The 24,676-nt window shown below is 35.7% G+C and overlaps 1 protein-coding gene across 2 annotated transcripts in view; it reads left to right on the top strand.

Moving 5' to 3' along the window:
• Positions 1 to 24,676, top strand: part of nmo (serine/threonine-protein kinase nemo) — a 283,418-nt gene that overhangs the window by 67,648 nt on the left and 191,094 nt on the right. The window lies entirely within an intron of this gene.

Here is a 24,676-nt window from a genome sequence, read left to right as displayed (position 1 = left end):
GTATTTTAGTCTATGGTTACGTGTTTTCTTTTACGCAATGCTTCGCACTACAATGGAAATAGTGAGATATAAGTTTTGTTCTAACCAAGAACAAAATATTTGTATGAATGTATCTTATAAACTAAACCATTTCTAATTTTTATTAATCTTATATTTTGTTTTGTTCTGTTACAGGTAAGTTACTGCTAATTCAATTTGGATACTTGTTACTTCTGTAAAGGTAAAAATATATTTGTTATTAAATTATTTTTTGCGAGATGCATATTATCAAGCCGTTATCCAAAGAGAATTGTTATCCCTCAATTTCTTTCCATTTTTGGAGAGTTTTCTTAGCTCTTATCTAGGGCTATCCTTTCTTGACAAGAGCTCAACTCATAGATAACCTGCATCCACCGGATTAAGCAACTAGTTCGCTTGCCATGCGTGAAGATGATGTCTTCTGGATAGTCGAAATGTCGCCATTAGAGCTTATTGAAGAGTTTGGAAAATTACTAATTTTTCTTTTTTGTTTCATTTTTCCTGTTTATTTATGTATTTTTTTTCGTTAATTAAATTCTCCAGTAAATTCATGCCGGAAGTAGTGATTTAAAATTTTGGGTAACATTATTATTTTTGTCACTTTTTAATAAAATGCTAATATAGAATTATTATTTATTTTTTAAAAAGAGAGATAAAAAAAAACAGCCAACCGGAAATGCCACCATTTTTCAGCTTTTCCGCAATATTAAATGTTCCTTTGTTACAATAAAACTTTTCTTAAAGTATTTCTGAGGAAAATAGTTAAGTAAAACAAGCTTCTACTGAAGTGAAATTCAATTGTGCGGCCCTCCATTAAGCGTCTAATACTAATATTAATTTAAAAATTTAAGCAAAATTTCAAATTTAGTGAAAATCGATTTAACAACGGAAGTGCCCACTTAAATGATAACGATTTTTCAATCACAAAATACTTTCAAATATATTTTATCACGTAAATGGCTGTAACAAATATATATATTTTATATATAAAATAATTTTTGTTTAGTTCCCCCCACAGAAATAATATAAAACGTATCTTAAAAAGCAAGGAGCTCTGCCAGGCCTGGGCAGACCTTGTCTAGGGGGTCCCCAAGGTTGGTTACTACAATTTCACATACGTCAGCATGCCATTCGTGAATGTCTAGAACAATAAAGAAAAACAACTTGTTATGTTATGTTATGTCATTTATGTTATGTTATGCCCGTAAATGTTATGTTATTTATTTCTATTAAAAATATAGCTGCAGTTTAGAACATTGTTTTTTCTTGAGTAATAAAAAAAATAAATTAATGGGTAATAATTTAAATTAATTTTTAACTATTACTCTATTAAAACGGAAGTTGTTTTAATCGTGTAGATTTTCGATTTTAGATTTTCACCACCCCCACACTAGTCTTAAAGGAACAGAACTAAACAGACGCTATCGACTACTTAAAAGACTCTTAGTCGAAAGATCAAAACTCTCTCTGGACAACAAAAGACTGATTTATACTTCTATTTTAAAAACCCATCTGGGCGTATAGATTAGAGCTGTGGGGTTCAACCAAACGCTCTAATCTCCGAAAGGAGTCTAATCTCTTCAATGTAAAATTCTTCGAACTATTTGTAAACGCTCCATTTTATGTCTTCCAACCTGCACTATACACACTGGACCTTAACATTCTTTTTATCACCGAAGTCGCTGAAAACAAGATACAGAAAACTCCGTTTCAGCCCGCAATCTCACGCAAATCCTCTAGCTCAAAAATTTCTTTTTTAGAACTTTTCCTGACAACCTGACAATACGCCTTAAGAGATAGTCTGGCCTCGTGATCTCCTCTCTAGTGAAGAGAGTGACTAATAGTCTAATGTTTTGGAGTGTTACTTCTCCACTCGTTACCATTGTTACTTATAGCGCTAACGCGCTGATTGTAGCAAAAATAAACGCAAAAATAAAGAAAAGATTTTCACCGGAAGAGAACCAAATTTGTGGTTCTTTAAGTACGAATGGATTAATCCATTATAATTGAAAAACTAGAAAAAAGAAAAATCGCTGGATGTTCAAAAATTTTCCAAGATAATTCGAGTATTGATTAGGAGGGGGCCTATCTGTGAGAGAGAGGAGGATGTTCAGGTTTTCAACCAGAATTCTGTATAGTGTATCTTGCAATTAAGAGTCATAATTAAAATTCATTTTGTTTTTGTTAATCTGAAGCAATATGGCTGCTATTGATCATTTTTGAAGCTCCTAGAAGAGGTAAATCTAATCTCCAGCAGCTGGAATAAAACCCCGGGGTCTCCGCGATGGAATCCAGTATACGCTAACCACTTAGCTTTCCCAGCACGATTAGTTTATTAGATTTCGTGACTTATACACCGTAATCGTTTTTCTTTTTGTAATTGGTGTGAGTTTAATTCTCAAAATGGAATCTTATCTCCTCATTCCGATTTTCTTATCGCTACACGAACTCTACAAACACACATCAACCACTTACAGGTCTGGCTTACACAAATGGAGAATCAAAACTTACGTTACGAAATCAAAATTTATAGTATTTACTCTCAGACGGAAAATCCTACCTCCCATCATCTTGAACCAAACTCCTGTACCAACTGTGGACAAAGTACGCTACCTTGGACTGCACCTAGAAGCAAAACATGGAATCCCCATATTAGACTGGAAAAGACAAGAAACTAACCAACGCTACAAAACTTCTCGCCAGACTACTTGACAAACGATCTAAACCCAACCTACAAAACAAAAGACTCTTATATCTACTGTTACTGCGACCTATTTGGTCATACGGCCATCGAAGTATGGGGGGGGATCGACTAAACCGTTCCAACTCACTACGCCTCCAGACATTACAGTCCAAAAATACTTCAGAAAACTTCTTAACGCTCCATTCTATGTATCTAACCTCACACTATCCATAATGACCTCCAAAATCCCTTTCATTACAAGATCTTGCTAACATTCGTTTTCTCAAATTTTTGATTCCTCTACAGCAGCTCATAGCTAACTCTCTCATAGAACACCTATCTTCCTCCACATTACCAGGTAATCCACTAAGGAGATTGAAGAGAAAGATGGCCTCGTGATCTTCTCTTATCGTGAGAACAAAACACGTTACTGGAGTGACACCACTGAGTGCCTTCTCCTCTCATGATTTTCTTCTATTTCTTTTTACCATATTTGCTTGTTGCAACAACTTTTGCAGTAGTAAATAACAATAAAAGATAGACAAAAAAAAGTATTGTATTGTAGCTCTTTGCTCAATTTAATTAAATTGAGCAAAAAAGTAAGACTGAGATTTAAAAAAACAAACAACTAATTGTTGAAATAGAATTATTATTGAGAAGTTTTCTATTCTGTGTGAAAAAGGGTACGTTGCAACTATGAAACTAGGAAGGCGTCGATAGGGTATCTAGCCGGGGGTGTTGCTTGCTTGAGTGGGAGGTGGATGATGAGGCGGTGGTGAAACTTGTCTAGTACTTTTAGCTCGGGCTGACGTCAGTTCTTCTCTGTGTTATTACCTCGAAAGGGGAGAGGATTGATTGGGCTGGCTGCAGCAACCCCTTCATGGGGCTCCAATATAGGAGCTACCTTTCGCGTATAGCTTTGTCAGTCTGTCTGTCTGTCTGACAATCCTGTCAGAACATGCACCCTCCACCCTCTTTTTCTAATCTATCGTCCATCCTTTTTTGCTTTTCCAAACCTTGGGTAGGCTTGGGTAGGTTGCGACCCTTTCTATAAAACTATTTATAGCCCACAGTATTACGTATTAGAAATTGGTTTATTTACAATATTTGTAAGTTTTCCCATAATTAGAAGTCTTTTAGTTTTAACAAAACATTATAAAGTTCCTTGAGTTAGTAAAAAATTTTGATCTCGTAAACTGCTCAAATGAATTTTATGGGCAAAAATTTGATCTTAAATGAAAATTGAATCACCTTGATCCAGAAATTTTGATGCGTAACCATACGAGTTGTGGCTACTAAATAATGAGACCATTGCTGTAAAACATTTTATTTTAAATTTATACATATTTAGTTATTATCACCTTCAATATACACCCCTCCCCTATGCCTACAACGCTCCATGCGAATTTACCATTGTTCCGAAACAGTGCTGGAAGTCTTTTTCTATGAGCTCCTGCATGACGCCTGCCGCTTTTTCTTTCACAGCTACAATAGGACTGAAATCGTGTTCCTTTTACTGTAGATTTGACTTTGGGCAACAGATAAAAGTCACATGGGGCCAGGTCAGGGCGAATAAGGCGTATGGCCTAAACCTGGGATGTTGTACTTGGCTAGAAACGTCGTCTTGGACAGACAATACAGTGTGAGCCAGTGATGGAGAACCCATAACTTTGTTGTTCCACAAATCGGGTCGTTTTTTTTTTCCTTACTCTTTCACCGGAGTTAAGCAAGCACCTCACCGGTAGTAATGTTGATTAATTATAATCGATATTTTCACGTCCGTATTGGACGTGGAAGGGCTATCCGCGCCGTCATCATCTCCTAAGTCTTCTCGGCCATCTTTGAAACGCTTGAACCACTCAAAAACTTGCGCACGTGATACAACATTCATCGCCATAAACTTCTTTTAATAAAAGATAAGTTTCAGGTAGCGGTTTTATCAAGTTTTGATGTGAAATTTCACGACAATTCGTTGCTCCTACTACATGTGTAGTATCGATGTTTTGCGGCAAAACGAAACTAACACCTCTTACAAAAACACGTCCGGTTCCGGTCAGACAGATTTCTCTACAAACGACGTGAGACGCTGTAATCGAAAGAGAAGGCTTTACGCTGCACAGCTGTCGGTCGTTAGGATTTTGGCGCATGCATAGTTCTGTAGCACATCAGTCTCGTTATTTAATAGCCACATCTCAAAAAATTCTCTTACACCAGAACTGTATGCTATAATTTATCACGTAATCTGGTGTGACCACTCGTACGACTTTTGTTGTGCTTTAGTTTTTATAGTTGTGATTGCATTTTGTGCATCTTATCTCTTCAGATCAGTGGAATTTGACCACCATCTTGATGGTTTCCTTTATTCTCTTTAAACTTCTCAAATTATTCTTATCTTTGAACTAAAATATTTTCTTATATTCAGTAAGAATAACTACTTAAGACCAAATATCAACTCAAACGTACACATTACACTTTAATCCTACAAAAGAATGACAGTTTTGGGGCTCATTTTGTAGGTCAAAGGGTAGATTAGATGAAAATAGAAATAAATTTAAAGAACAATACTTAAATAGTTTGACCTAATAAACTGTTCAAACTATAATATTACCCGGTCAAAATGGACAGCTGTTTTTGTTACTAGAAACTATACACCTGTCGATATTAATCGATAGTAATTAGCTCAAGTTTAGTCATTTATTTATTTGAACAGCTGTTAAAATAAACTTGTTCTTAAAAAAAAAAAAATATGTCCATATGATTTCTATCCATTGCTAACTTAATTGGAGAATCATTTTGATTGATTAAGTGGTTTATAAAATATAAATCAACTTTATTTTTACTTTTTTTTAAATTGAAAATTAATATTTCTTGTCATGCAACTTTTTTCTTCTAATTTTTTTTTGGAATAATTAATAAGTTGAGTGTTTTGTATAAATAATGTGATTTATATAGCCGTGGTTTTAATTTATTTTTTTGAAAAATCATGAATTATCCTTTTATCTGTCTATAATTAGTGGACATTTGTTTGCTAGATTTGATTTAAATATTCCTCCCATATTGGTCTTGATTGCATAATTGATCGGAGTACTTCCGTCGCTCATTTGTTGATACAAGTTAGAAACAACCTCCTTTACTTTCTCACCGGATTTCCATCACTCGTTCTTTTGTGTTGTCATCTCTTCCGGTCTCAACGTCCAAAAAAAGTTTTAATATTATGATCTGTTGATTACGAAACGCAATCAAACACGATACAAGAGGCCATGCCAGCTGATAGAAGAAGATTCCGCTTTATGACGTCGTCTGCATTGACATAAAAAGCACACGCTAATGAACGGAAGAGTTAGGGTTAATTTTTTAAGAACAAAAATAATTGGTTCTGGTATATTTGTCACAGTCAGCTGATCTGTGGGTATGTCCGGTACTTGTCTGAGCAATTGTCGGGTATCTAAGGCTTCCTGTTACCAGTATCGAGAGGGAGTATTTATTAAAATATTAGAAGAAGAAGAAGAAGAAGAAAACAAAAAATAGAATCAATAAAGACACTTCCGTTCAAAAATGGGTCCTAACGGAAGTGCCTAAAACTAGTACGTAATTTGAACGATGCGATTTTCCTCCTTTCATTTGTAGATCTCCATATAGGAGAGAGTTTGAACAGAATTTACATTTTCTGTTTACAGAGTGCACCAGAATCGTATTATTGAACCTTTTTATTTTGTTTTCTACAACTTTCAAGTCTTCTCAACAGATCTATATCAATAAACAGTTGTGGTGCTTTACATACATATCTATATTTTTTTTAATTTCGTAAAACTTTCATGTAAAATGTTAATATCTGCCCCACTGGTGGGGGTAGCTTTGAACACAATATAAAATAGAAAGAAATGGTATTACTTTACTCTGAATCTACCTTCTATCAGTTATTTCTCTCACTACTACATTACTTTCTCTTTTAAAATCACTGAAATCCAGTTCAAAAATCAAGAATGACTCAGTACGGGGATGTTGTACCCGAAGTGGTGATGGGTTTAGGGAAGTTTGAACCAAATATTCGGGTTTGTTGCGCTTCTTAATGTAGTGGTTCGGACCACTTTCCCCTTCTCTGCGATTAAACACAAAAAAAAAGTCACAAACTTGCAGTGGTCGGTAGGGCGGCACATTTTAACTGGTGATGTAGAAATGTGGTGCCCCTCTCCTTCCATAAAAGAAAATATAATATCCAACACTTTTTGCAAGCAAATGGACTTTTGTAAATACTAGATTTAAAAATACGAATTCCAAATGTTAACATGGACTAACAATACTTAGACCTTGTCCACTACAATCTTCACAATATACTTCCCAAAGCTGCAACAAAAAGTTTTTACTTCCACCTTACAAAAAATATAGCATTCCTCAATTCTGACTTTACCAAACAATGAAAACGGAAGGGAAACACTGTTTAAAAAAATATTTGGTGGGAAATTAAAACGGTTCAAAGGTGTCCCCTCCCTCTCACCTACTTTTAGACAAAACAATTTTTTCAAATAAATACTTTTACAAATTCAGGGCTTCACAAAAGATTTCCTGTGTCAAATCTAAAATATGCACAATTTCAATACTTCCTTTTACGTGTTTCGTACTGTTGTTGATTTAGCCCGTATTTTCGTACATCTTTTTTGAGTTACTGTCATCCGGTTCGATTTCCCCCTACCCCTTCGACTGTTAACGAAGTTACCTGCACTATATTCCCCTTAACCTTTGTTTGGATTGAAATCACAGAAAAGATAGCAATCATTTAAAAAAATTGTTATGAGTTTTATAAGTGCAATTTTGTACGTAATATTTTTTTTATTCTTTCGCATTGACGTAAATGTTTTTTGAATATCCGCTGCTGTAGACTTCTCTTACAGAATACAGTTTGCAAATATAATATAACCTAGTGGTATAAGTGGCTGATACTTTATTCTGAATATAGCAATATCTCTGCTCCTCCAATGGAAGGGAGTCTAAAAAACATAGCAATCAAACTTGTAGCGATTTGAAATTCTAATATATTCCCCTCATGATATTCAATAGATTCCTAGCTACTGGCCGCTGGCTATATAATATCTAATACTGCTGAATTTACAGCCTCTCTATGGAGGGGGGAATTAAATTGTTACATTTATTGTAAATATTCCAAATAAATGACTGTTGGATTCCGTACATTTGGAACTTCACTTGTTCTATTTACGAAGTGTCTTTTAGGTTCTTTTTGAAGCAATGAAAGCTGTGCTTACCAAAATGTTTTTCGAAAGATAAACGTTGAATGCAAATTTCGCTGATCTTGGAGTTACGTTTAATTGTGTGTGTGTGTGTGTGTGTGTGTGTGTGTGTGTGTGTGTGTGTGTCTGTATAAAGCCTAAACAAGAATTATTCAAGTATTCTACCCAAGGATGCCGCTCTTTAAAGCCTTCTGCACTTGCGCAGTTCTTCGATTGGAGAAGAAATGCTTCATGTGCTTCGATAAGGATATCAAAACAAAGTTGAAATAAAAAAATCCAAGGGAGAAAATGATGAATAAAGAGATAAGGATTGAAGAAAGAAGTAAAAGGAGAGATGTAAAGAAGAAAGAAGAGAAAAGTCAAGAATCAAGTAAGAAATATTGAAGAATCAAATGAGAAGAAGTCAAGAAAGAAGTAATTAGAGAGAAGCTGGAGAATCTGGTGAGAAGGAATGAAGAAAGAAGCAAGAAAAGGAGATGTAAAGGATGACGAAGAGAATAATCAAGAATCAAGTGACAAATATTGAAGAATCAAGTGGGAAAGAATGAAGAATCAATTGAGAAGAAGTCAAGAAAGAAGTAATTAGAGAGAAAGTGGAGAAATCTGGTGAGAAGAAATGAAGAAAGAAGCAAGAAAAAGAGATGTAAAGGAAGTCGAAGAGAATAATCAAGAATCAAGTGGGAAAGAATGAAGAATCAATTGAGAAGAAGTCAAGAAAGAAGTAATTAGAGAGAAAATGAAGAATCTGGTGAGAAAAAATGAAGAAAAGAGATGTAAAGGAAAACGAAGAGAATAATCAAGAATCAAGTGATTAGAAGTAATTAAGAATTTAAGGAATTAAGGAATAATTGGACAAGGATATCTAATAGTTGGATTGGAAAACCCAAGGGAGAAAAATAAAGAATCTAAAGAAGAAGAATTGAAGAAAGAAGTAAGAGGAGAGATCTAAAGATGAAAGAAGAAAGAAAATGAAGGATCAAGTGAAAAGACTTGAAAATGTCAAATAAGAGAGTAGAAATCAAGGGATAAGAACACTGAATAAAGAAGTGGAAAGAAATACACCAATAACTATAAAAAGTAATTCGTCGTAAATAAAAGGAAGTCCTGTGAGTGTTCATGCTAGTTTACTTTAGATGTTCAGATTTCTGAAGAGCCGATTGGAGGATAATGCATTTCTAGCACACTACAAAGTAAAACCATCAAATAGATTTCAATTCTAAATTAAACAATTTTAAAAATTTTCTGATTTGCATATAAGGAAATGTCCACGGCCATGTATAAAATCTAAATGAATAAAAATTTCTAAAAATAATAAACTACGCGAGCTCGTTTTTTTTTTTTTTTTTTTTTAAAAAAAAAGAAGTAAACGTGTGTGAATATTATTAGCACATACGTTAACAACTTCTAAGATATTTTTAAAACTTTGGGAACTTCTCCAAAAATAGTACAACAACTTAATAGTTTATACAAAAGATTACGATCAAGTTAGCTGCAGCGTTCAGGATGTTGAACTCTTTTTTTGGGGCGGGGGGGTGAAAATTCACAAGGCTTTTTTTTGGTTTTTCCGGATGTAATTAAATTTTCTTGTAATTAGAATTTATACTAAACAGATGGGTTGCTTTAATTATTTTACACGTACACTCTAATAACGTGATAAAGTTGGCAGAATTGTGGCATCAAAACGTTCTCAGTACTCTAATTAAGAATCATTAATCATTTAAACAAGGATTCAAATCAAAATTATTGGTTAAAGTAGAGATCTAAGTGGTCTATACCCCTAGGGGTCTATTTAACAAAAGTAGGGGGTCGATCTGAGCCAGGGGGTCTTATTTATAATTACTTATTATTTAATAAATATTAAGGTATTTAAATTTCAACATTAAGATATTTTTCACTTACTAGACTACTTGATCGCAGATCCAAACTCGACCGAGTACCACAAACTAACAATTTACAAGACACTGTTAAAAGCCATAAGGACATACGGAGCCAGAAGTGTGGGGCTCAAACAAATCCTCGTAACTCCAAACGCCAGCAGACACTACACAGTCTAAAATCCTACGGAAAATCCTTAATGCACTAAACTGCATATCTAACCTCACAATACACACTGACCTTCACATCCCTTTTGTCACCGATCTAATAAAGTCTCGCTACTGCAACTTTCACAGCCTCCTAGAACTCTCCATTCTAATCCTTTTGTCCAACAACACTCCTCTCCTCATCTTCCAGACAATCCTCCTCGTCGCTTGAAGCGGAGGTCGCCTAAGGACCTACTGATGTGAGTGCAATCCACAGCGAAAGAGTTCCACCAACGGGTGGTTGCTCTTACATGACTTTCATGCGAACATTTAACCATTTTCATCAAATTTACTTGATGCAACATTTGTTGAAGGTGTAAATATGACAAATAGAGTGAAAAAAAAGAAGATATTTTTTCGTAAAACTATTGTTACACTATGTAAAATTACTTTAATAAATGTTTAAAATCATAAAATAAATGTACAAACACGGTACCTAATTTCTAATTGATAGTTTTATTTTAATTAACTGAAAATTACTTTTATGGGGGTCTGTTGGAGATTTCGAAAAATTATACCGGGGTGTCCATGATCAAAAAAAAGTTTGGCGACCTCTGGGTTAAAAAAAGAAACATTTTCATGTACTAAACAGTCACACTTCCGGCACACTAATATTATACATAGGCAAAAGTATAAAGAAAATCATGAAAGATCGCTTAAAACTAAAAATTAAAAAAAAAAAATCCCATTTCCGGTCAACCAAGGGATTTTGTTCAATAGCCTAAGCATACTGGAATTCCTATCACAAAGATCACAGGTTCGAATCCACCGGCTAGCTTTTCCTGTGGCAAGCTTCTTACAGCTCAGTGTGGCCTTTAATTGAGAGAACAGTGCCTTAGGCCGACAATGGATTTCCTTAAAAAATATTCGTGATAAAGCACTCCGCAAATATCTTGATCTGTGTAAAACAATAAGATATGTTTTGGCTAAAATATCTTCAAAACTAGAAGCGCCGTTTCAGTGAATTGCCATTTATTATATTCATCCAGGATGATGATCTTTATGTCTATATTGTTCGTAGCCCCCATCCCCTCACAACCCCATATTCCTCAACAAGATTTGCTCCGTAAACTTATACCAGTTAAATTTATCTTCAATCTTTCTACAAAAGTTTTTGCTGATGTCATACTACGCTAGATTGTGTAGTTTTAAAGTTTTTTTAGAAAAGTTGTGTGTATACTATGGAAGATCTAAAAGCTTACTAGAAGTGGGGAGAGAAAATGATGCTGCATAACTTAATGAACTGTAAAGTTGGAGGAGCTCATTAGATGATGTTTGAACCTTTTTTTTTTTTTTTTGCAAAAGTATATCTTGATCTTCTTCTTCTTCGGTGACGTAGAGATGTAGAGAAAGGAGTCAGTTTCAGAAATAGGTCTTTTTAAAATATCAAAGTATACTAAAGTTTCAAGATCAAAGCTAAGCTTGTAGAGTTGGTGTGTTTCCTAAGATGGGGACACTCTTGCTTTAATTGACTTAATTAAGTTTTCTTCCAATTTATACTAAACCAACAAGGTGACTTCCTGAGTGCTGGGGCTATGTGATTGCTTGCTGTACTATAGAGCAGTCGCCCTAATTTTCCATAATGTTTTCCCCATTTTCTTGTAAAAGATAAAATTTTTCTTAATTTTCTTTAAAATATAAAGCATATCCTCTTTTGTAAGTGCAATTTTTGGCAACTACGTAGATCAAATAAGAGTTCGAGAGATAATTTGTATTTGTATTGATTATAGTGAATTTAATAATAATTTATCAGTTATTTACACGTAGCAATCAATAGATAGTTCGCTAAACAGGGATTGATTGGGATCACTAGCGATTGGACTTTCTACAAAACAATTAAAACAGTAGCAACATCAAGAAACTCCAGGACAACACAGACAGAACAAATTTCCTCAGACTCTGCACGACGCACTAAAATCGACTCACTTCACGGAGGCTGCATCCACTATCATCCATCCTGGTACACTCCTATATCCAAAATCGTCTGCCTGAAACTCATTTCCATTCTAGAGTATCATCCTAATCCACTCTACCGCCACACAGCCTCCTACAGATCCTTCTATTCCCCTACAGGATACAAAAGACATACTCCTCTAACTTTCTACACCAGCTGCAGCTTTTCCTTCCTTTTTCCCTGCATTCTGTATCCTTCATATCCTTAACCTTTCTACTAGCACTTGTTATGAAGGTTAAAATGTTCTGTACATTGACACTTCGTGTATTTATTTTTTATGTATATAGAATATTTATATTATAATAAAGATTTATTCTATTCTATATTCTACACTTTAATGGACTCTATCTATTAACGATCGCGGTAAAAAAAAAACATCCGTTTAATGTTTAATGCTATAGAAAATCTAATTAAAATTTTGTGATAGCATTTGCAAGAATTCCAGGTCTTCTTTGGAAATGGTAAGCCACCCGCCACCATAAGGGCTGTAAGCCTGTGAGAGGAAAGGGCTGTGTGTGTGTGGTTGGTATAAAAGGGCCCAGCTTTTGGTGGTGGTGAATACTATATAGTGGTGAGCAGGAAGAACTCTGCTAGCAAAGAGAAGTGTAACTGCACCGCCAGGGCGTGCTAGTTGTACCAGAGCACACTCAGAGTGAGTTCCTTCCGCAAGCCGCCGTAAATGCACACGCGCGCTCCAGCCCAGAAAGCACTCGGATAGACAGTTCCATTAATGGTTTTTGCTGCCACTCTCTGCAAGATTCCCCCTTTCTGCAATTGAGTTCTCCCTCTTATACTTCCCTCTCCCTTCTTTAATTCTGCCTTGCTACCTTATTAACGGGCACTGTCTGAACTTTTCTCCCCATTTTTTTTTTTAAAGCAGCAATTTCAATGAATTTGAGAGACTTGACTAAGTACTCTCCGTTTGGCTCTCCTCTTGATAACGAACTTTTGAACGATATTTTATTTCTTATTTTGTCACAGATAAAAACTTTTCATTCATGTTTTCTTGACTTAGATGAAATTAAAAAAAAAAAAAAATACCCTCCGGAATGGACACCCACATGACTTCCTTTTACTTTTTAAATTCTCGGTCCTGAAAACATATTTCCGCTATTAACTCGATGTATAGAGAACTTGACACACGAGCTCCAATATATATTTCTTATCACGCGTAAGATCAAGTAATACTAAAGAAATTTTTACCAATTATAGTTTTCCAACAGCAAAATGTTCTCTATAAAAGTAAAAGTAAAGTAAAGGCCTATTTTTCCAGGCGGGCTTAACGTCCAACTACCAAATTAGGTGTTGTGGAAGGAGGCAACTTGCAAACATACTTTACTGTAAATTTCTCATATTAACCATTAAAGGTATAGACAGGGGAATATAGCCTAGTCCTGCAATACATCTTAGCTTTGCGGGTCTAGCATCTAACCGCTCGGCTACCGTGGCGACTACCAAACATACTTTACTGTAAATTTCTCATATTAACCATTAAAGATACAGACCGGGGAATATAGCCTAGTACCGCAATACATCATAGCTTTGCGGGTCTAGCATCTAACCGCTCGGCTATCGTGGCGACTAGCAAACATACTTTACTGCAAATTTCTCATATTAACCATTAAAGGTATAGACCGGGGAATATAGCCTAGTACCGCAATACATCTTAGCTTTGCGGGTCTAGCCTCTAACCGCTCCGGTTACCGTGGCGACTAGCAAACATACTTTACTGCAAATTTGTCATATTAACCATTAAAGGTATAGACTGGGCAATATAGACTAGTCCTGCAATACATCTTAGCTTTGCGGGTCTAGCCTCTAACCGCTCGGCTACCGTGGCGACTAGCAAACATACTTTACTGCAAATTTCTCATATTAACCATTAAAGGTATAGACTGGGCAATATAGCCTCCTAGTACCGAAATACATCTTAGCTTTGCGGGTCTAGCCTCTAACCGCTCGGCTATCGTGGCGACTAGCAAACATACTTTACTGCAAATTTCTCATATTAACCATTAAAGGTATAGACCGGGGAATATAGCCTAGTACCGCAATACATCTTAGCTTTGCGGGTCTAGCCTCTAACCGCTCCGGTTACCGTGGCGACTAGCAAACATACTTTACTGCAAATTTGTCATATTAACCATTAAAGGTATAGACTGGGCAATATAGACTAGTCCTGCAATACATCTTAGCTTTGCGGGTCTAGCCTCTAACCGCTCGGCTACCGTGGCGACTAGCAAACATACTTTACTGCAAATTTCTCATATTAACCATTAAAGGTATAGACTGGGCAATATAGCCTAGTACCGAAATACATCTTAGCTTTGCGGGTCTAGCCTCTAACCGCTCGGCTACCGTGGCGACTACCAAACATACTTTACTGTAAATTTCTCATATTAACCGTTAAAGGTATAGACCAGGGAATATAGCCTAGTACCGCAATACATCGTAGCTTTGCGGGTCTAGCATCTAACCGCTCGGCTACTTGTGGCGCCTCAAATGTTTTATGTCTAGATGAATGAGAACAATTCTACAAATCATGATTAGTCGCTAGTTTTTGTATTAATTTGTAAAATTTCACGCTAGAATGTAAAGTTTGTTAAATTTTATGAATGGAAATGATTAAAATCATTAAAAAAACAAAAATAAATTATGAATAACTTTTTTTTCTTTTTTTTAAAGTGCCATTAATTATTTATTTATTTATTTATTTATATATTTATTTTTTATCAACCCTATTTTATTTTTTAATTGATGACTTTTTTTTTTATAAATATGAGAAGAGAGTGCGGAGTAGTTTGAGGTTGTTTGATTGATGACGCACAGCTCCAGGATGCTGTATCCCAGCTGCTGGGGAATCAGAATAGGTCATTAAAAGGTTTTATTTTTTTTTTTTACAATGTACATTGCCTTGCCACTAGCTAGATTCTTATTTACATGTTTTTTAAAGCCCCCTCCTCAGCAAGTCTGGACGAGCTCGCCTCAATGCTCACATAGTTCGCTGTACAGTACCGGAAGTGAGACAATTAAGTGAAGTTGGGGTGGGGAAGATGAAAATTAATAAATGTACTAATTATACTTGGCCTAACTGGTATACTTGAATCTGCACAGAAGGCAGTGAACTATGAGTTTATTACCATTAAATACAATTTAATCCTTCCGCTGTCGTGAAAATATATATATATATTTTTGTATTACTTTTTCTTACCCTCCTTTAGAGGAAGTAATGCCATCGAGCACACTTTCGATTTTTTGTACTCACCAAAATTGATTTTTGTACCAAAAAATTTGGTATCTACTGATATTATTTTTCTCTTATATTTAAATTTTCGCGGTTCTACGTATATCTATTTTTTTTTTTTTTTTGAGACTCCAGATTTGAAAAAATTGTTATTTAATTCTTACTGACGTTAGTAGTAACACTATAAAAGGAAGTCTAACGCTTCTAGTTCCTCTGAACAGATCTTCAACGAATTTTCGTAGAAAAATTTTCAAGTATGGTATTCGAAAATAGTAGATCCACCGGAAGTGCATTGAAAAACAAAGCTTCGAAAGCCAATGACCTCAAAAAAAAAAAAAAGTTCGTCAGTCCAAGCGGAAATGAGTTATTCAGTTGGATCTTATAATGGAGCTTAAATGAAATGTTGAAGTTGGATTTCTCTCTCTCCCTTTATCTCTCTGACATGTACAAACAAACTTACTCGGAGTACATATCAGACTCACAAGACTTTATACCGGATATTTCTGGTGAAAATTTAATTACAAAAAATTTTACGCACACAATTAAATGAAAATAATAAAAAAACAAAAAAAATGTATAAAAATTACATCCTGTTTCTAAATAATCAATGTTCCTATTGATTTATGTTTGATAATAGAAATCGATTGTTCAATTAGTCGTAGAAAACATCAGCTGATTTCTTAATAATATTATTATTATCAGCTGTTTAGCTTATCGAGAACTAGCCTTATTTGATTAAAGCTATGGAAAACCCTTAATAAATAATATTGAATTTAGATTTTATTTTTTTAATTGTAAAATTTTTAAAAATCGTGTTGTTCATTTATTTATAAGTAGAAGTTTTGTGTTTTTTCTGTAAAGATATATTGAGAAAAGAAGGGATGCTAAGATGGCTGCCCAACAACCTTTAATATGGCTGCCTTGAAAGTGAGGGTGCCTTGCCATTGAAGGGCGTTGGATTGGTGTGTGCGAGAGAGACAGAGAGCGCTTTATTAGGGCCACCACTTGGGCAAAGTACATCCCCAGGAGGACATTCTAGTGACATTGGTCCCCTTTCTCTATAGGGAATGCCGAATGGTTTATTTTATTTATTTATTTTTTTTGGTGCTTTTCACAAAACTGAATCAAAGAAAATATTTTTTTTGAGAAAGTGGGGGGGTTCGTTTTGTCCAATCAAATTTATGAAATTGTTGAAAATTTAGTTTTTGTACGATATAAACTCATGTTGTGGAGAAAAACACGTGTCTAGGAGGATGTGAAGGAAGCACGACTTCCGGGGCTTGCAATTATCGAGGTGCTAACTCAATCTATGAATTTTAAATCGTATTTTATTTTAAATAAAAAGAACGGATCAATAATCCAATTTACAGATACAAAAACAATAATAATAATAACATTTAGGGAAGGGATTAGCTACGCGGTTAGCGTACTGGACTCCCACGCGGAGGTCCCGGGTTCGAATCCAGCTGCTGATCCTTAGAGTTTCTCTTCCTAGGAGCTTCTTACAGCTCACTGTCCGGTGATGGTCAGTATTGTCTGTAACGAGAGAACACGGTCCGGAGGACGGCATTGCACTGAAAAAAGCTCCGGGCGCCAATAACCTTAGATGTTGAAGCGCCTTAAATCATTTAAAAAAATATATATAATAATAATAACATTAATAATACAAATAGTTTAAAGAAATTGTTGGCATCTGGCTTTATTTACAAATTTTTGGATACCAGCGTCAAAAAAATCGTAAGTTAAAATAATTGGCTATCCGCATCATACGAAAGATAGGGGAGCAAAAAACGTAATTATGCTTGCATTACGGTACATTGAATGGACAAGAATTACGTGTAGTATGGGATGAGATATTAAAAGAAATTAGAGAAAGAAGATAAGGACAGTCTATTTGAGAACGGAGAAGAATTACAGAGGAAAGAGAGATCATAATATAATAGATTATTCTGGTGACAAGTGGAGGAATGTTGAGAGTAATTGGTATAGATTAGTAAAGTAAAGTAATCGCCTATTTTTTTCAGGCGGGGCTTAACGTCCAACTACCTATTAGATGTCGTGGACGGAGGCGACTAGCAAACATACTTTACTGTTAATTTCTTTTATTAACCATTAAATAAAATCCAAGCCTAATACCGGGAATCGAACCCAATACCACAATACATAATAACTATACTGGCCTCGCCTCTAACCGCTCGGCTACCTTGGCGCCTACATCGGTATAGATTAAAGTATTAAATTATTTATGACATAATCCAGATGTAAAAATGCCCAATACACTGTAATAGCACTATTAATCTACTCCCAATTCCTTGAAAGAATACATTACAAAGAATTTTCCTGGAAAGGCCTGTTTATCGGGGGGGTGGATCCCAGGTTCGAATCCCAACTGCTGGCCCTTAGATTTTCCTCTTCCTAAGAGCTTCTTACAGCTCACTGTCGTCCAATAATGGACCGTATTGTCTGTACCGAGAGAAAACACTGTGTAAAGGACGGCCTGGAATGCTGTAGTAAGCCCAAGCTGGTCACCAGGAGGGTGTAGAGAAACCGTAAGTCATGAGCTGGACATGGCTGGGCCAGTGACCATTCTAGGCTTTAAAGTAGGAGACAGAGTCTCTCTATGAATCGGTACCACGAGATCGTGAGCCACAGCCCGCTGGAGTTCTGTCTCCAGGCTCACTAGAGTTGAGGAAAGGTTTCGTGGTGGTCGAGGTATTGCAATGATGATAGTAAGAGTCCCTCTGGTCTATTGTATGGGTGCAGGATGGTCGTTTAGCCTTCAGCAATAGTTGCGCTACCTTCTCATTCACCGCGAGAACATGTCTAAAGGTCGACAGTGCACTGAATAAAACTCCGGGCGCCAAAGGAGCTTTGATGCTGACATGCCTTAAATATATATAATAAAATAATAATTACAGTTTAAATTGGTCCACCTGTGGAGGAACACAATTGAAATATAGTTTTTTGTTTTGAGATATTCTATAAATTATTACTGTTTTTGGACTCGTGGGGGTCTTAAATTTTTTTTTAGAGGGTTTAAAATTCGAATGAGAAAAATAATCACGATTGCTGTATTTAAGAATGATTATTTATATAATTATAGTAATGGTAAGTAGAGAGTCTCTCACGAGATTATGCTTTCATGATCATGATCATGATCAACACTTAAGTACAGGTTCTCTCTGATCGTGAGAGTGTTTTTTAGTTTCTTCTCTCCTTCTCCTCTTATAGTTCATTTCTCTTGGCCTCCATCATTCTCTTTAACTGCACAACTCTCTGGACGCTCTCTAGTTGTAGTATATCAGTGCTGAGTGGTCAGTCGCAAATTACTTTGGCCCTGTTGGTTGAATGGGGGCAGTGTTTAAGAGAGGGAGGAGAGAACAGAAGGAGAGAATTTCGTCGGCCATCCTAGGCTAACAATGGGGAAATAACTACACCAAGAGAGAGCCAGCAGGAGAAAACTACATTACCGTTTCGCATTTCTCTTCTGGCAAGGAAATGTTCTCTAAGCACGTAGGACCTTTTTCTTCTTCCTATTTTATTCTATTCATTTCCCTCCCCTTTTTTTTCCTTCAAATTTTATTGCTGCTCTACATTTTCATTAGTGAGATCGATCAGTTTTAGGGTAATCGATAAAATGATGATTACAAAAAGTTCTGAACGACTTTATTTAGAAATCCCAATTTCTTTTTCTTTTCGTAAGATAATTTTGGTTTTCCGTTCCTAAGAAGTTTCTAAGATTGTTTAAAAATTCTTTTGAAATTGCTATTCCCTTGCAAATAAAAAGTACAATCTGCCAAATTCGCTTGCCTGAATTAAGTATGATTACACTGTAATAATTCAAGGCTATATTTTTTTTACATTCCCTCACTAAGTAAGTAAAGTATTGCGTTCAAGTCAAACTTTTTTAAAACAAAAAGTTGTTACTGAAAATGTCTGTTTTGAAGTTCGTCAAAAATAGCCCCCCCCCCCCAAAAAAAAGAAAAAACTTACAGGAAGTAGAATTTTTCTATTTGAATTTTGAGCACCACGTGGGGGGATATGACTGCAATTTATTGATCACTATCTTTCTACCGGAAGTACCCCTTTATATTGCCCACATTTTCCACTTCTTTTTTTTCAAATTTCCTCGAAGAATGGACTCCTTCAGACGGACCAACCACTGTTATTTTATTCGAAACATTTTCCAAAAGAAAATTTTATTAAGGATAGAGAGAGAGATACATCCAACTACCAAATTAGGTGCCGAGGATGGAGGCGACTAGCAAACATACTTTACTGCAAATTCCTCATATTAACCATTAAAGGTATAGACCGGGGAATATAGCATAGTACCGCAATACGTCTTAGCTTTGCGGGTCTAGCCTCTAACCGCTCCGGCTATCGTGGCGACTAGCAAACATACTTTACTGCAAATTCCTCATATTAACCATTAAAGGTGCAGACCGGGGAATATAGCCTAGTACCGCAATACATCTTAGCTTTGCGGGTCTAGCCTCTAACCGCTCCGGCTATCGTGGCGACTAGCAAACATATTTTACTGCAAATTTCTCATATTAACCATTAAAGGTGCAGACCGGGGAATATAGCCTAGTATCGCAATACAACTTAGCTTTGCGGGTCTAGCCTCTAACCGCTCGGCTATGGTGGCGCCTGACTTTTCATTAATATTTTCAAATATGTATATATAAAATAAATATTGGAAGTAGAAAATCTAGTAACCATAGAAACTGCCTACTTTTTAAGTTCATGAAACTAGTATTATTATTAAATAAATACAAAATATTTATAAAATAATAATAGAAAAGTTAAGAGTGTAGAATATGGCGCCCAAACGGAGAGGTGACCATTAGTTACACATCACGGTCAGCACTGAGCTGTTATTGTGTGTGCTGTTGTTATTGTGTTAGCTGTTGTTGCACTCTCTCTCCATTATGTGTCTCCACAGTAACAACAATAATAGTTATGTTTCTTTTGTTGCAGGTAAGTTACTTCTTCTACTACATCAACTACCACCACTACTAAGCACAGGTATTCCTTAAATACTGTTACACAGGTACTCAAGTTTTGCAATTTGAAACTATTTTTTTCTTCAAAGTCGGAATTTCTGCGGACATATTTAATTAAGAATGTGGTTAGGTTTGCAGTATGGTAGCCGCGCATGTTTATTGCATTTCTGGACCCCGGTTTCCGACCTTTATCCATCATCAGATCTAGTTTAATCAATTTGGTGAAGCCAATATCAGAAATTGTATTCACAATCTTTTTAAACCTAGTTCCCAGGTAATTAGGTAACATATTTTGCAATCAATTTTGACTACTTACTAATTAATGTGAAATCTGGGCTTGTTTGAACATGTCTGAACAAATATCGATTTATTACAATTTTTGTTTTTCCTCAATACAGACAAAATGACTGCCTTTTATATTAAAAGTTCACAAAGTGGCTCATAACTGCGATCATAGCTAGTAAATGTACTTGAAAAGCTTTGATATTTCATGTACACTGGAAGGCCTTGATTAGTAACCAAAAATTGCATTTTCAAGGCGATTTCAATATGCCAACTTTGTATTACGTAATTAGACCTAACCGCTAAACCTTCTTATTGTGTCTAACGAAATAGTTTATTATTAATTTTTTTTTTTGTTAAATCAATCGAATAAATTAATTATATTATAGTAATTGAACAAAAAATAAATTAATTGATCTGGTTCGATTGCTGTATCCATTAATTTCACAATTCCAGATTCTTTAGTGGGGGGGAGGCAACCTGCGGCTCGCGAGCCGCATGTGGCTCTGTTTCTTCCTAATAAAACTACGTTTCCTTCATCTGGTTGGTGTCATCCTCAGAAAATCTGAGGAGCGTAAAAGCTGGTTCCTTTTTAGGAACTCCTTGGAGAGATCGTGGATAAGACCTGTGTTAAGGTCTATGCCTTGTCTAGTGACTTTGCAGTCTTTTTTTTTTTTGTTTAACTTAAGGAGATCTTCTTCAGTATATTTTCTGAAGACATTGGAGGGTAATGGTTTGTCCCAGTCACTGGTGCTTCTGAATGCCTGCTCTCTCTCTCTCTCTGTTCTTCCTGGGAACTTCTTTATAGAATCTGGGGAGTGCTAAAGGGTAAGAGAATCTGGGAGTGTAGTCTAAACTCTCGTTAACTACCTCCTTCTGGGGGATAACTGTACCTCGGTTTTTCTGTGTGGATGACTGTAACAACCAGATGAAGGTAACTAGTTTTACTAGGGAAGAAGGAAGGGCGGCAGCCAGGAATGGGCCATTCATCTCTCTCTTTCTCTCTAAAGACTTCCAAGATATTTTGTATAAGACTCCCTAGCTAAAAAAAAAGTTCCAAATTAGCCACCACCAGTCACCAGATGGTGATTAGTCCTGCACCAATTGGTGATTTCCGCTGATCACACTTTGATGACCACTTCTTTGTAGGAATAAAAGGATTCTGACTGTTTCCTGAAGTAGGAATAAAGTGTTCTTACTGGAGCTTTTAAAAAAATCGTCGTGCTAGCTCAGCGTTACCCAACCTTTTTTGGCTCGCGTCACCACTTGGTAGTACATCATGCTAAATTGTACCACTTCGTAAAAATGATTTTATTTTGTGAAATTTGTTATTCTGAGTGTGTTATTTTATTATTATCATCTTTATTTGTATAGAGACACAATGTATCTGTTACAGAGGAGTTCAAGTTCATGTTCACTTTATAAACTTCGTAAACTGTAAGATCTTTTAAAACTAAGATCTTTTTTTAAATAATTAAAAATTGCGTACATATTTTTCTCTTCAAAATTATTAATTAATTTACAAAGTTCTTCTTTAGGATTATTATATTTGTGCCCAAATCTTCTAAATTAATTTCTTTTAAGCATTCAACTGCCTGTAAGTACCAATTAAATTTAATGTTGCTTGGATAGAGCTTACTCATTACAATCTCTTTAAGCAGATCATTTATGTTCTGTCACATGATAATTCTATTAAATTTTCTTTATCTTTTATTGATAATGATGTAGCTTTTCCTAAATTTTCTTTATAGAAGGTGTTTGAAATCCAATTATCATTTGTGTTTTCGGGTTTTGGGATATTTTTAGGGTTTAAATTTTTTTTTTAATTTTTTATGTCCGCCATTATTGATTATTTTTCGCGTACCACAGGTTGGGAAACGCTGTTCTGACTAATAACTTCTGTTCGGTTCTTAAACTTTAACTGAACTTTAACTCCAAGCTTACTGATTTAATTTTTTTTTTTTAGCCCTAACTTTTGAGCTTCAATGTTCACACTGTCATACAACACGGAACTAAGTAAAACAGTTTTCTATAAAAAGAAAAAAAGAAGCTATTTTATTTTCTTCTTAAAAGAGGGTCTTCAGAACGGAGATATTTCCGGTCAAAAACCTAATTTGATTCTCCACTTGAGTGACGTCCTGAGGGGACTCAGAGGAAGCACAAGTCACCGGAAATTATCTCCCCCTTGCTAAGTTTTTTTTGTCCCCTCTTCGATTTCCTTTCAATGAAAAAAAAAAGAAGAAGATATTTCCACCGATTTTTCATGAAAACTCTCGGTATTATGGAATTAACTATAAAAGGAGGAAATCTTAACGATTGTAAGGGATTACCGATTTTTTGGGTTTAGGAAAATACGGGTTTGGAGGAAACAGTAGATGGAAAATTTAGCTGGAAAACCTCTCTCAAATTTCCCTTTACGTAACACTCACACGACTTGTCTACAGTTTACGTAATTAAACTTACTTTAAACAGTAGTGTGTGTTCGTTATGGAGATGGTATTATACGTGTATAAAGATTATTTTTCCAAGATCAATTTTCTGGAAATTGGAAACCCTAAAAGGAAGGAGGTAGCCGTGTGTAATTATAATCTGTATTATTTGAGAAGGAAGCCGTGGCTTAGTAAAATGAACGGAAGCCATATATTCATACTAGTAACTGATGGTAACAAAAATTTTCTAAACGCAAAAGAACGTTTGCTCTAGATTTAAAAGTATGGTTACAATCTTTTTTTTTGCTGCAGTTAGCTGGTTAGTCAGCGAGAATATGCACCACATGTGCAGTTTAGTTGTTGCATATTATTTTACGCTCTTATCTTGTTTTGAGATAAATAATCTATTTTTATCGTTTAGGAAGCTCAAAAAATTATATTTCAGAGACATTTAAAATACGAGGGTCGTTTGAAAAGTCGGTGCAAAGTCAGAGAGATAGCACCACTGGCGCGTATCGAGGTTATGTTTAGTTAGTAGCATCTCTTGGAAGAACACACACCAAGTTTCAGCCAGATCGGTCTATTTCTTTGTGTTTGGCATTCGTTTGAATCGAGGAAGTCGAGTGATTTTCAAAAAATGGACGAAAAAGAATTTCGTGTGTTGATTAAACACTACTTTATGAAAGGCAAAACGCCTCAGGAGACTAAAGAGAAGCTTGATAAACATTATGGTGTCTCTGCACCTTCGATTAGAACAGTTTATAAGTGGTTTCAAAATTTTCGGAGTGGCCATATGGGCACAAGTGACGCTGAACGTTCTGGACGCCCTGTTGAGGTTACTACTCCAGAAATCATTGATAAAATCCATGATATGGTGATGGATGACAGAAGAGTGAAGGTGCGTGAGATTGCTAGTGCTGTGGGCATCTCGAATGAACGGGTACATAATATTTTGCATCAACATTTGGACATGACAAAGCTATCCGCAAGATGGGTGCCGCGATTGCTCACACTTTGACCAAAAACGAAATCGTGTGAAGTGTTGCAAGGACGGTTTGCAGCTGTTCCAGAAGAATCCGCAGGACTTTAAGCGTCGTTTCGTCACTGTGGATGAAACATGGATACATCACTACACTCCTGAGACCAAAGAACAATCTAAACAATGGGTTACCTACCAAGGGGGAATCTGCGCCAAAAAAGGCGAAGACCGTTCCTTCGGCCGGAAAGATTATGGCGACTGTCTTTTGGGATTCGCAAGGAATAATCCTCATCGACTATCTGGAAAAGGGTAAAACTATTACAGGTGCATATTATTCATCGTTATTGGACCGTTTGAAAACCGAGCTGCAAGAAAAACGCCCACGATTGGCCCACAAAAAAGTCCTTTTCCATCACGACAACGCACCAGCTCACACCTCAGCAGTTGTGGTCGCAAAATTAATGGAAATATGATTTCAACTCGTTTCACATCCCCCCTATTCTCCAGACTTGGCTCCCTCGGACTACTATTTTTTCCCCAATATGAAGAAATGGCTGGCGGGAAAAAGATTTTATTCAAACGGTGAGGTGATTGCAGAAACGAATGGCTATTTTTCAGACTTGGACAAATCCTATTATTCGGAAGGGATCAACAAACTAGAGCAGCGTTGGACGAAGTGTATAAGCCTAAAAGGAGACTATGTTGAAAAATAAAAAAGGTTTACCCCAAAAAATTAAGTAGTTTTTATTTTTGC

This window comes from Rhodnius prolixus, unplaced genomic scaffold (assembly GCF_049639745.1).
Source record: "Rhodnius prolixus isolate KJV_2025 unplaced genomic scaffold, Rpr scaffold_9, whole genome shotgun sequence".
Lineage (NCBI taxonomy): Eukaryota > Metazoa > Arthropoda > Insecta > Hemiptera > Reduviidae > Rhodnius > Rhodnius prolixus.
This window is presented reverse-complemented; position numbering and strand designations above follow the sequence as displayed.